Raw genomic sequence first — 12,606 nt, 5'->3', positions numbered from 1 at the left:
GCACACCCGCGCACACCCACGCACAGCCACGCGGACCCGCGTGGACCTGTGCAGACCCGCGCACAGCCACACAGACCCACGCGGACCCGCGCGGACCCGTGCACACCCGCGCACAGCCACACAGACCCACGCGGACCCATGCAGACCCGTGCACACCCACGCATAGCCACGCGGACCCGCGCGGACCTGTGCAGACCCACGCACACCCACGCACAGCCACGCGGACCCGCGCGGACCTGTGCAGACCCACGCACACCCATGCACACCCACGCACAGCCACGCGGACCCGTGCAGACCCGTGCACACCCACGCACAGCCACGCGGACCCGCGCGGACCCGTGCACACCCGCGCACAGCCACACAGACCCACGCGGACCCATGCAGACCCGTGCACACCCACGCACAGCCACGCGGACCCGCGCGGACCTGTGCAGACCCATGCACACCCACGCACAGCCACGCGGACCCGTGCACACCCGCACACACCCACGTACAGCCACGCGGACCCGCGCGGACCCGTGCACACCCGCGCACAGCCACACAGACCCACGCGGACCCATGCAGACCCGCGCACACCCACGCACAGCCACGCGGACCCGCGCGGACCTGTGCAGACCCACGCACACCCACACACACCCACGCACACAGACCCACGCACACCCACGCACAGCCACACAGACCCACATGGACCCGCGCACACCTCCACACACTCACGCAGACCCATGCAGACCCACACAGTCACGCAGACCCACGTGGACTGTGCAGACCCACGCACACCCACGCACAGCCACGCACAGCCACACACACGGACCCACACAGACCCACACAGTCACACAGACCCACATGGACTGCGCAGACCCACGCACACCCACGCACACCCACACAGACCCACGCGGACCCACGCACACCCCCACACACAGACCCACGTGGACCACACAGACCCACGCACACCCACGCACACCCACGCACACAGACCCACACAGACCCGCAGTCACGCAGACCCAGGTGGACCGCGCAGACCCACGCATACCCACCCACACTCACGCAGACCCACGCACACAGACCCACGCAGACCCGCACACACCCGCACACAGCCACACAGACCCACGCATACCCACGTGGACCCGCGCACACCCGCGTGAGGCCGGCTTTGCCTTCCCCGCGCCCTCGGACGGCCACGTCCCCACCGCTGTGGCTCGCCGTGCACGGTCGTGTGGTGAGAGCGCACGGGGAGCTGCATGGGCTCCTCGTCCGGGAACCGCGGGGCCGCAGAGCCACCGCACGGCCTCCGGCGACCCCAGGGCCGCCCTGCGGAGGTGGCCTTTCCACTCCAGCAAGACCGTGTCTCCTGCGCGCGGGTGAGCCCCAAGGATGAGCTGTGTTTGCTGGTGTTGAAAGCAGAGCGCGCGCCCGCTCTCCTTTGCACAGGGCATGTCTCGTGTTTTCCACGTGGATCTGAAGCTTTGTATGTGGGCTTCTGGCTTCTGATGGGACAGGAGACTTTCTGCTCTGGTGCTACAGGGAGCCGTGAATCCTCTCCGAGAATTAAAACCCGAACCTGCCTCCTGCACCAGCCAGCTTCCCACACATCATGTGTGGTTATGCGGGATTCTTGGGCCGGCCACACACACACACACATACACACACACACGTGCGCGCACGCGCACACACATGCACACACACACGCATGCATGCACACACACACACACGTGCGCGCGCACGCACACACACATGCACACACACACATGCACACACACATGCACGCACACACACACACATGCACACACATGCATTCTTTTGGTCCCTTTTGGTTTTTTCTCATGCTCTTTGTATTACTGAAAATTTGAAATTTAATGAAAGGATGAACCTAGGTGTGTTCACACCTTGCTCTGGGATGCAGTTTCAAACTTGGTAGCTCAAGGTTCAGAGGATATGTGTTTGTCCCGTGCTTCATTGCTGTGTGGGGAATGAATATCTGTTGTTGGTGGTTGTGTTTTCCTTCTTGATTCATCACCGAGGAGCTTTTGAAACCAATTTGGGGTGGCTGGATTTCAGTTCGCTGCTGTGTTTTTCTGCCCAACATTATTAGTGCTGGAGAATTTGGGTCGTCTTCGGCTCTGGTTTGTGCTCTTTCTCTGGGGGCTGATAGTTGAGGGTTGATTTTTCTTGAAGAGCAAATGAGAGGAGAGAAAGGAAGTCTGTCATTGAATCCTGCCCTGGATACAGGGAGGGGAGCTTGGAGAACTTACAGAGGGACACACGTAAATGATGTCCACTCTAGAAATACAGTTAGGAAAGGACCTTCCATCGCAGTAAGAGACTGTTTCTGTGTTAGGTTCTGGCAAAAATTAAGATGGATGGACAGAGGGTGTGCACGTGCGTACGTGCAATGGGCAGACGCACGACGGGTGGACAGAGGCATGGACTCGCTGAACCTTTTCACTGTACGCACGTATTGCCTAGATACGAGAATAAATAGTTCATATAGGTGGCTAGTATGTTTTTGTCTTATCTTCCCTCCAAAATGTTCATTTTTCTCCCTGTGGCAGGGGTGGGATTTGAACTCAGGGTGGCAGGTCATTCCCTTCTGAGTGATGCTTCCTGCCATGTGGGAGCTGGGTGTTTGCCTTCTGTCCCGTGCATGTCAGGACTGTGATCCCCCCGTCTGAGGCCATGCACCACCCCTGCCAGGCCCAGGCTGGCCTCGAACTACGATCCTCCGATCTCACCTTCCCGGTAGCTAGGGTTCCAGACGGGAAGGAAAATGTGGCGCTGTGTGCCGAGGCGTAGCGAGCCTTCCTTAGGGACAAAGGGGAACGGCCATGCGGATGTCCTGGAACAGCAGCTTGGCTGTGCTGTGCTGCGCGGCGTGTCCCCGCTCTCCGGGAGTGTGCTCCCGCGACCCTGAGAGCTGGAGCTTGGGCGCGGGTGGGCTGCAGGAGCGGCAGTCCTGCCAGCTCCCGGCGGCTGATTAAACATTGCGGATGCCCGAGCGGGTCAGGAGCTGCCTGGTAACCTCCGGCCCCTGCCTGGACGGGAGGAACCTTACGACCAAGGAGACTTGTTTGCAGGAGCCTCGAGCCCCGCCGAGCCAGTGGCGGCCTCTTCTCCTCCTGGAGATGTGGCTTCCCTGTCTGGAGACGTTTGTATCGGGCTCTCCCTGCCTGCCCGCACCTGGTGCGGCATACGTGTGGGCCTGCCCCCGGGGCAGAGCCTGAACCGGCGGAAGAAGGGCTCGCTGCCCTGCCCTCCCCTGCCCGGGCTCCGGGGACGTGGCTTCAGTGTCTCAAGGGGTCGTGGAAGGTCCTTTGTTTGCAATCCTGCCTGTAGAGAGGGGTGTCCCGAAGCGTAGCCGGGGGATACGACAGCAGGCCGGGGCGCAGGACGCAGGACACAGGACCGAGGACGAACCAACCCGGGCAGCGGCACCGGCTGCCGCCCTGGTCCCAGAGGCTGCAGACTGGAGAGAGGCTGCTGGCCCTCCCCCCTGCGCCCGGCAGCCCCGGCCCGCGGCAGTACCTCGTCAACAGGCAGACGTCCATAGCTAGAACTGAATGTCGTGTTCAAGATTACCATCTATTCATGCCACGCAATACTCATTTTCTATTTACCTTGGGTAATGTGTTTCATTTCCAAACAAGTGAGTAGGATGAGCGGCCATAAATAAAAAGAGGTAATTGACATTTAATTGGTATTTCAGCTGGAGACAAATGGGGGGGGTGGGGGGCTGGACGCGTGCGCTCAGAAGTTAGGATAAACACGCGCCAGGCTCTGCTCCTCGGGACGGGGCGAGGCTTCCCTGGCTTCAGACGAATCAGAATGTCCCGTACGGTCAGGACGCGTCTCCTGGGATAACAGGAGCTGGGACGGTCGCAGGCACCGCACGGGCTCGCTCCGGCGCGTGCTCCCGAGAGGAAGGGCCACGGGTCCCTTCGCTTCCCTGAACGTGGCCTGGTCTCAGGGTGGGAGTCTCCCTCGCCAAGCTGGCTCTGGCTGGCGTGCGGGTCCCTCCGGCTACTCACCCAGCGCCCCGGAAGGCAGGGTCCTTCCAGGCATCTGCCGGCCCTGCTCCCCCAGCATGGCCCGCTGGACAGAGCCAGTGTGTGTTTGGGAGACTTGTTTCCCAAAGGCCTGCGGAGCAGTTTACAAGTTAATAATGCTTCGTGCAGCATTCAAAAACGAAGCGAAAGGAAACCCGCAGGCTCCCTCTGAAGAAGACTGACTCGCAGCCCCGCTGTGAAAAACGCCTGCCTGCCTCCCGAGTCCCGACGTTTCCACTCCCGTGGTTTTCTCTCGGGTGGGCCCCGCTTCTTTCATTGCGTACGGGTACAGGGCTGGCATGTTCTGACCTTTCTCCCGGCAGCGTCCAACATCCACGGCAGGTGCCAGCCGGGCCAGGAGTTTGCTGGGGGTGTCCTGGGGTCTTCACTGTGCTGACTGTGGGGGTGGAGGTGGGTGGAGGAGGGGCAGGGGCGCCTTAGCTCCCCACGAAGCCGGTCTGGCAGCGCGTAGTGGTGCCTTCCGTACCATGAGCTGATGCTGCTTCATGCAGCTAAGGGAGGTTTAGAGATGGGACGGTTCAGCCATTGCCACAATACGATTTCGTGTCACTCCCATTTCCAGAAAAACAATCCCTTTTGTACTGAATTCTCATTTCTGCCCCAACTCTAGGCAACCAGTGGTCTCTTTTCTGTCTCTATAATTTTCTTTCTCTATAACGATGCCAGTGTAGAAATAGGCCTGCTATGTCTGTCACCTGGTACACACACACACACACACACACACACACACACACACACACACCACTGTGGTGTATCCGAGCCACAGAATACCATTCAGTGGTGGAAATGAATGAAGTGGTCATTTGTACATGCACTTGGATAATCCTTCCAAGTGTTAGAATGCGCGAAAGGAACTCAACATATGGGATGATTATTTTATGATGGAATCTATCATTTCTAGATCTCACTTGAAATTCTCCAGTGTGTCTCACTGGGACCCAGAAAGTTCCCAGACCCTGCTTACTGTCCAGCTCCCCAATCACCCTTAAATTACCCTTCTTACTTTAAATGGAAACCTATCTTCTGGCAAGTTTTTAAAACTTTTTCTAAAAGGAATTCTCAACGCCGGTCTAATTGCCTAGTGACCTATTTGTGAGCCCTCTAGCTGGGTGAAGCACCAAACGCTTTTTCCTCCTACTGTCTTACAGAGGCTTGATTCTTTAAAGTAATTCTAACCATGAAATGAGGGTGCTCAGGGTACTTCATCTCTGTCTGGAAGACAGCTCCGGTGCCGCTACCAAGGTAATGAGATGTGAACACCTCAGCTCCTCTACAAGGTCAGGGACCTCCTTCCCAGAGTCTGAATTCTAGAATTCTCTCGGGCAAGCTGGCTCCTCACTGTGGATAGAATACCGATGTGAGGCACGGTTGCCCTGGGGCCGTATCGGTGTGCAGTGGATGGGGGGTGGGCCTCGTCCTGCAGACGATTCCTCTCTGTCCATTCCAGGTCTTCTCTGACCAAAGCCACACACACCGTGGTGCTCACAAACTCTCGAGCCAGGTGCGTGCTAGGTGAGGTTCTGGCTCCTGCCCGGGGCTGCACCTTGCTTGGTGTGCCACCGGCTCTTGTTGAGGGTGCCCAGGACGATGCCCAGGCAGTGCTGCGGAGCTCGGGGCCACCGGGGAGGCCAGGGGTCACGGGCCAGGGCAGGCAGATACGGCGGTCAGGCTTAGGAAACGGGAGCGTTCCCAGCACCCACGGCTGAGTGGGAATGTGCTTCAGTGCCTCGTTGCTGGAAGTCATGAAGTCATGAGGTTTGATTGAGCAAGAATGGCTGTGATGGTAGCAAATTTCCAGTGTCTTCTTCTCTCTCCTTTTTCCTCCCTCCTTTCCACTCTTGCTCCTTCTCTTCCTCCCTACCTTCTTCCTTTTTTAAAATCTCCTTTTCCTTCTGCTTTTGGCAGGACTAGAGTCTGAACTCAGATCCTCATACTCGTTAGGCTGGTGCTCTACCACTTGAGCCAGGTCCCCCAGGTTTTGCTTAGTTATTAGCTTTCCTTTTTGCCTTAGTCATTTTTCAGATAAGGTTTTGATTTTGCCTGGGGCAGCCTCTGGCTGAGATCTTCTTGTCTTCACCGGTGTAGATGGCTGGGACTAAAGGCATGTATGAACCACCATGCTCAGTCAGTATGGCGTCTCTACATAAAATCAACAGCAAATGAAGTCCGTATCACTGAATTGTAGGGAACACAGCTCTGGGACATGACTGTGGGTGTGGAGTCTTATGGGATTGAAGCGGCGCGTGCCCAAGCTGAGCCTGAAGGGTTGAGAGAAAGATGCCAGGTGGATCTGCCCCCTGAAACCCCATCCTAGCCACCCCAAATCGTAGCGGTCATTCCCACAGCTCACTAGCCCAGTCCATCCTGGGATGGGGGTGGTTCCCAAAGACGGGAGCACTGGCGTCGGGGGCTGGCTGTCACAGCATCAGCCATGTGTTTGGGCTGTCAGTGTTTAAGCACAACAGTCTTCACTGCTTTGTCCATGGACGCAGGGCATGCGCGGCTGTTTCTGTGCACTGAACTGTGCCTCTGGGCCTGGACATTGATGTGCACAGATCCGTTTTGCCCGACAGGACAGAAGGCCTTGGCCGGTAGTCTTCGGGTATGCATGGAAGCCAAGGGAGACACCTCTGGGGCTCTGAGGCTCTTGGTGGGGCAGGAGTTGGACTTTCCTTCGAAAGCGTGACTATCACCAGAAACACTGAGCATGCTCACCCCCCTCCCCTGCGCCCGCCCCACGTCTCCTAGGCCACCATGCCCGGCACTCAGCGGGCAGCCTGCAAACTCATTCCAGAGAGACCTTGCGTGGGGTTATGAGCCCAGGAAATCTGAGCAGAGGCCTCGGGTGGGATTTATGAGATGATGTGAATTGAATTTTGCGTGGGGAAAGAAAATTTCGTTTAGTATTTATTGCCCAGTGCTGTTTAAACATAGAGCCATGACACAGATGGACACCCTTGAAGTTGCTGCTCCCCTGCCCGCCCCCTCCCCTCCCCCTGCCCCAGAGTGGGGGGAGGGGAAACAGTCTGTGTCCCAGGGGAATGAAAATCCAGCAAAGTAGGTTTCTGCCCCCATGGTGGCTGAGATGTCTTCCTCTCCTTCTCCCCAAGGCCCTTACCTGCCATTCCCTTTCCCTTACGGTATCCATCTGCCTCAGAGGCCTTCCAATCAGGAATGTGAACGAAGATCTCACAATTGCTAATGTGGTATTTCATGATCTGGTAATACTGTGCAAATTCATACCACCTAGAGGTAGCACGCACATGTTCACCGAGAGACACAGACCAGCTTCTTCTAGGTGTTTTAGCTCTGCTTCCTCTAAATCTGGCTCCTTGGATTTTCCTAACTCATGGCTGTGTGTGTACACAAGCCGCGGGTCTGCTCAGCGGGGACCCGAGGCTGCTCTGTGGGGGGGCGGGAAGACCGGACCACCTCTCAACATGCCCACCTGACTCCACGTGCCCACGCTCTGTCTCTGAAGCCTGTGAGTTCCTCACACAGCCACGTTCCTCTCCCTTGTCTTGTCCTGGGAACAGGGGCTCTGCGGGCATCAGCAGGTTCAGATCCAAGCTGGGACAGCATCCTGGAGGGCGGTGATCCCAAGCCTTTATGAGCGGGGCAGAGGACGATGATCAGAAGGGCACAGGAGCCTAGTGGAGTCACAGCCGAGGAAGCTGGCTGTTCTGGAATGTACAAGGTGCGAGGTGCTGGGGTCTGTCCCAGCTGTCCACAGGGGGCCTGCTTCTGCACTGAGTTGTGAGAGACCCACGCATGGTGGTTGAGCCTCCCCAGGGCTCACGTGTGGCTCAGCCGCAGGGGCCGCAGCTCTAGCTCTTCCTGTGGTGATGGTGGGCCCAGACAGGAATGCAGAAGCTGAGCTCCAGGGCTGTGCAAGGCAGGAAAGAACCCGGAGCCTGAGCGGAGCTGGTTGGCTGGCTGGGGGAAGGGGGGGTGCCGGGACGCCTGGCTTCCTGTCAGCCACGTGACCTTGGCCCGTGACCTTCGCCATCCACGGGCACCAGGAGCGTAGCACACTGAGGCACGCCACCAGCCATCCTGGGGTCGGTGCTTGAGGGGCGCTCAGTGGAACGCTCTGCTCCCGGTCAAGGCCGACTTTTCAGATCCTTCTTGGGCTCTGGTGCAGGCTGAGCCCGCTAGAAGGAGGGACGGTCAGAGAATCTCTTCATGCGTGTGCTTCCAGGTGGAAAGGAGGATTCCCGATTCTAGAGGTTTCCTTATTGCCTCGTGGGTGCATCCATTCTGAGTGTCTCCTTCTGAGTCCTGACAGCACCAGGGCCTGCGCCTGCGTGGCAGGCATCCTCTGGGATTTTGCCAGTCCCTGAGTTGGGCCCGTCGCGGTATTCCACCCTTCCTGGGCTCGGGCATCTGCGGTCATCTGGGTTGTGAGCCGCTCAGGGAGGGAGGTGTTGGCAGGTCTGTGTCCTGGTGGGGGTTACGGGAACCACAGAGGGCTAGACACCAGCCTGCAGGAAGGCCCATCATCGCCACGTGGAATCTGGCATGGGCACGGTGCACACAGCACCTGCAGAGCCAATCCGGATGGATGGCATGTCGAGCTGGGGCTCTGGGGACATGCCCGCGCTAACATCCTTCTAGAAAGTGCCGTCCCACAGTGAAGCTGCAGCCACACTTGACGGCGTGGGTGAAGGGAGGCTCTGGGGTGGGCAGAGCGCAGGTCTGCGAGAGGCGGCCTGCTCTCCACCCCAGGGCCTTCGGAGGCATGACCGGCCGTGGAGCACCTTCTCCTAGTCGGGTCGGAGCTGTCCTTACTGGAGCTGGGGGCGCGTTCCTGCTCCCGGCCGCAGCGTCCATCAAGCCGCAGCTGCGGAGGAAGCGAACACAGCACCCGCCAGCCTGCGCATCGCGGCTGGCTCAGGTCACGTGGCCAAGGCAGCTCTGCCCGGCCAGCTAGCACGCGGGGACAGCCGGCCCTTGGTGTGACGCACTGGAGATGCAGAGATGCAGGGTCTCGGCCACACTGCCAGGGATGAGCGCACCGGCATGTGACACCAAGCACAGCAGGCCACTTCTTCCAAGTCTTAATTTCCCCACGTGAAAAACTGAGGTGCAGAATGCCTTCTTCCCATGCAAGCTTTCTTTTTCCTAAAGGTACAGTGCGTGCCGCGTTACCCACACTCTACCACTGTCTTCAGCTGTAAAACCCAGAGAAAGTACTAGGTAGGACAACACACCGGCAAAGGCCGCTCCTCAGAATAGAAGATGGGGCCCAGTTGAAATGAGGAAGGCAGCAGATGTGAGCAGAGATTTCCCCAGAGCAGAGAGACAGAGGGCAGCTCAGCTCATGGAAGCACGTGGCGCCATTAATTGTCAGAGACACACGCACATGCACTGTGGGAAGATCTGCCGCTGCCGCCAGAGTGGCTGCATTGCAAAAGGACCACCCAAGACTTGGGTTCACACGCTTGGCGTGGTTGGATTTCATGTCCACCAGTAGCTGAGCGGCTGAGCCCTACACAAGAGAATACTGTGACGTGCAAAGGGACCGCTTTACCCACGGCCTCTGCGGAGGGATTTCACCAGGTTGCCAACTGAATGCGAGAAGCAGGCTCAGCCTCCGGTGAGCACCTTGTGCTCCCGTAGATTTGGTTTGTGATATTTAATATTTGAATCTTTAACGGCCTTGCTGACCACCGGAGGTCCCAAAACGTCACTTGAGAGGTGAGCAGAGAGGGGGACGTGCTGCTAAAAGTGGCCTCAGAACACTGCAGCTGGCACGGCTCTCTCTGTTTCTACACAGCAAAGAAGCAGCATCTGAACCGACTGCTGGGTTGACTTGCCAAACAGTGGGTTCAGTAAATAGCGCGAGTCGTCAAAGGTCGAGGTCTGGTGAGCTACAGCCCAGTGCCAGCGCCCGTAGCCTGGGGTTCATCCCTTCCTTCTGGTTAGCGTCAGCCCATCTTCCTCAGATCAGCATCTGCTCACCTCTGACTCCAGACACTGTTTCTTTCAAGACCCTTAGAGTTCTGAGCATCTGTATTTGGCAGGCTGCATTTGTAAGCACTTTGGCAGACACAACAATCGCTTTCCGCTTGGCATTTCTATGAGATGAACTTGCATGCTTTAGCCGGAGGCAGGCCTGCGGCTGGAAATCCTAAATCTAAGGTCACGCCACCCCGTTCTGTTCTCTTCCTGTGGGATGAAAGGAGGCGATTTGCTACATAAGAATTCAGCTGATTGCCATTTCCTGCCCCTTACGCTCCTGGGTGATTGTCCAGGGCTTTGGCCTCAACATACAGTTAGTGCTGAATTTTTGTTGTTCTTGCTGTTGGGCCAAATATGACCAGTGTCTTTTGAAAGTCAAATACGTTCTCCATGCTGACACTCACAGAAAAAGTCCCAAACAGCGCGTGTTCAGTGCACTGTGTTGTATCTTTCGTGGGCATTGGAGAAGGCACTGTGTAATGGACTGCACCTCTCTGGCATGATTTCGACAGCCCTTACGTCTGTCTGCCCACCATCCTGCTTGCTTTGTTCACCGACCTGAACATGACTGTTGGCTGTTCCCAAATCCAGTGAGCGGCCCTGCCACCCTTTCGTCCACTGAGGGACCCAGTCGGTTCTGCGTATTTCTGTCAAGGACTGGTGCTCTTTCTTGGCATGGTAAGGAGACTCCTGAGCTAGCAGTATCATTGCACATTCCACAGGAGCTACACCAGGAGAGGCAGGTGCGCCGGCACATCCCCAGGATCTCAGCACTCAGGAGGCCAAAACAAGGATCATAAGTTTGAGGCAGTCTGGGCTACAAAGCGAGACCTTTTCTCAATAAACAAATTAGGAGAGACGATTCTGCCTGTCCCCAACCCCGCCCCCCACAAAGGTAAATGTTTGAGGCGGTGGGGGTTCCAGTGCTTTGGTTTGATCTGTGGAACTTCACCTTCTCCCATACACAGACAGGATTGTTACCAATCAATTAAAATCAAAGTAAACTTTAAAAACAAAACCTGCCGCCGAAGTCTTTTGGTGTTTTTCCACACGTCGCTTTTGAGCTTGTTCTGGCAATGTGAAGGTTGGAGAAAGTTTTTAAATGAGAATTGAGCTCGTCTCTCTGATACAATCAGATTTCTCTCTCTTTTTTCAAGAGAGAAATGGTGAGGTGTCTCGCGAGGCGCCGCTCGGCAGTGCCAGTGATCCTGCGGCGTGAGCTGGTGTTTAGAACTGTGGCGCTCCCCGCCTCTCCCTGCCGGCCTCTTTTCTTCTAATCTGAGGAGATAGATCTTGAGACTCTCAATCTCCCTGAAATGCTTTTTACTCGGGCTGTCATTTTAAGTATGAATTTCCCCTAATCCTGGCAGCTTTATGTCACTCGGCGCCTTTTGCAATAGCCTGGGAATTTAATTTTGAATCGATGCTCAATTCCTAGGCTCCTTTGTCTATGTGTGTGGCACGTGGTCTGGGGTAGACAGAGGTGCTCAGGCAGGGCTGTCATTTGCAGAGGATACGGCAGGGAAAGAGGAGGGGGAAAGAGGGAGGGGCAGAGGGAGGGAGGAAAACCAACACTGTCACAACTAAAATCATGTTTTCAAGTGAAGCGCCTCTTCTCTGTCAGGTTTTCTCAGTAGCATCCCCCGGCGTCTGTCCAAAGAGGAGCTTCTCTCCACTCTGGCTGATATTTCATCAAGTGTCTACAAGGACAGGGGACAGGAAGCTAAATTGTAATGGCACCAGCACAATTCGGCTTTGAGGTGATCTTACCTGTACAGAGACTGAATGTCTAGTCTGTTCTCTTTCTATTCATCAGAGAGACGTGAAACCCATCTCCCTGGGAGCCGAGGCTAGCCACAGACAGCATGCCTTCTTCACTGAAGGTTGAACTGGGTGCTTAAGTATGCTTGTCCAGGGCAGGCTGCATGCCCACCCTGTCCCCTCTGCACAGATTTATGCCCTGGGGTTACAGCCATAGGTAGAAAAGGCATCTGAACACACGGGAAGCATCCTGGTGCCCCATCAGCCCAACTTAGAAAGCCACAGACGGACTGCTTTCTTCAGGCCAGGAATGGGACAAGACAGGCAGCTACGGTCCGGTAGGAGATGATTATGAGAGGAACATGGCGCCCAACCCTGGAGGAATAAAATCTCCTCCCTTGCTACCAAAGACCCTTAACTCATAAGAGCTAGCAGGGCCTGTGTAGGTGCTGGGACCTGCACTGAGTAAATGGTTTATTTGCCCTGAAAGTATTTGGATCCTGTGTTTGTATCCACAACTCTGCTGTCTGACCCAACTCAACCTGCTGAGTTCTGAGATGGAGAAAAAAACGTGGAGAACTGTGATCAGCATTGTTTCTCTTCCTGGAGCTTTCAGAGAGCTGTCTCCTCTCGGAGCTTATCGCATCCCGACAGTGACGGAGATGCTTGCTCCCCGGAGGCTTCTGGTTATCATACTTCCTCTGCACTGGCTTCACCTGCGAGGGAGAGCCATGGGCAAGGGGTACTCTAGCGACTTACGTTTATCTCTTTAATTTTCCTTGCTCAAAGGGGGAAAATGACTAAGGCCGGGAGAAAGGAA

The 12,606-nt window shown here is 56.4% G+C and overlaps 1 protein-coding gene across 1 annotated transcript in view; it reads left to right on the top strand.

Annotated features, from left to right (window-relative positions):
• Positions 1–12,606, top strand: part of Tmem132d (transmembrane protein 132D) — a 223,887-nt gene that overhangs the window by 43,135 nt on the left and 168,146 nt on the right. The gene's annotated exons all lie outside the window — the stretch shown is intronic.

The sequence above is a fragment of the Dipodomys spectabilis genome, unplaced genomic scaffold, assembly GCF_019054845.1.
Source record: "Dipodomys spectabilis isolate Male_0828 unplaced genomic scaffold, ASM1905484v1 ptg000494l, whole genome shotgun sequence".
Classification (NCBI taxonomy): Eukaryota; Metazoa; Chordata; class Mammalia; order Rodentia; family Heteromyidae; genus Dipodomys; species Dipodomys spectabilis.
The sequence above is the reverse complement of the archived record's forward strand: the minus strand, read 5'-3'. Positions and strand labels throughout refer to the sequence as shown.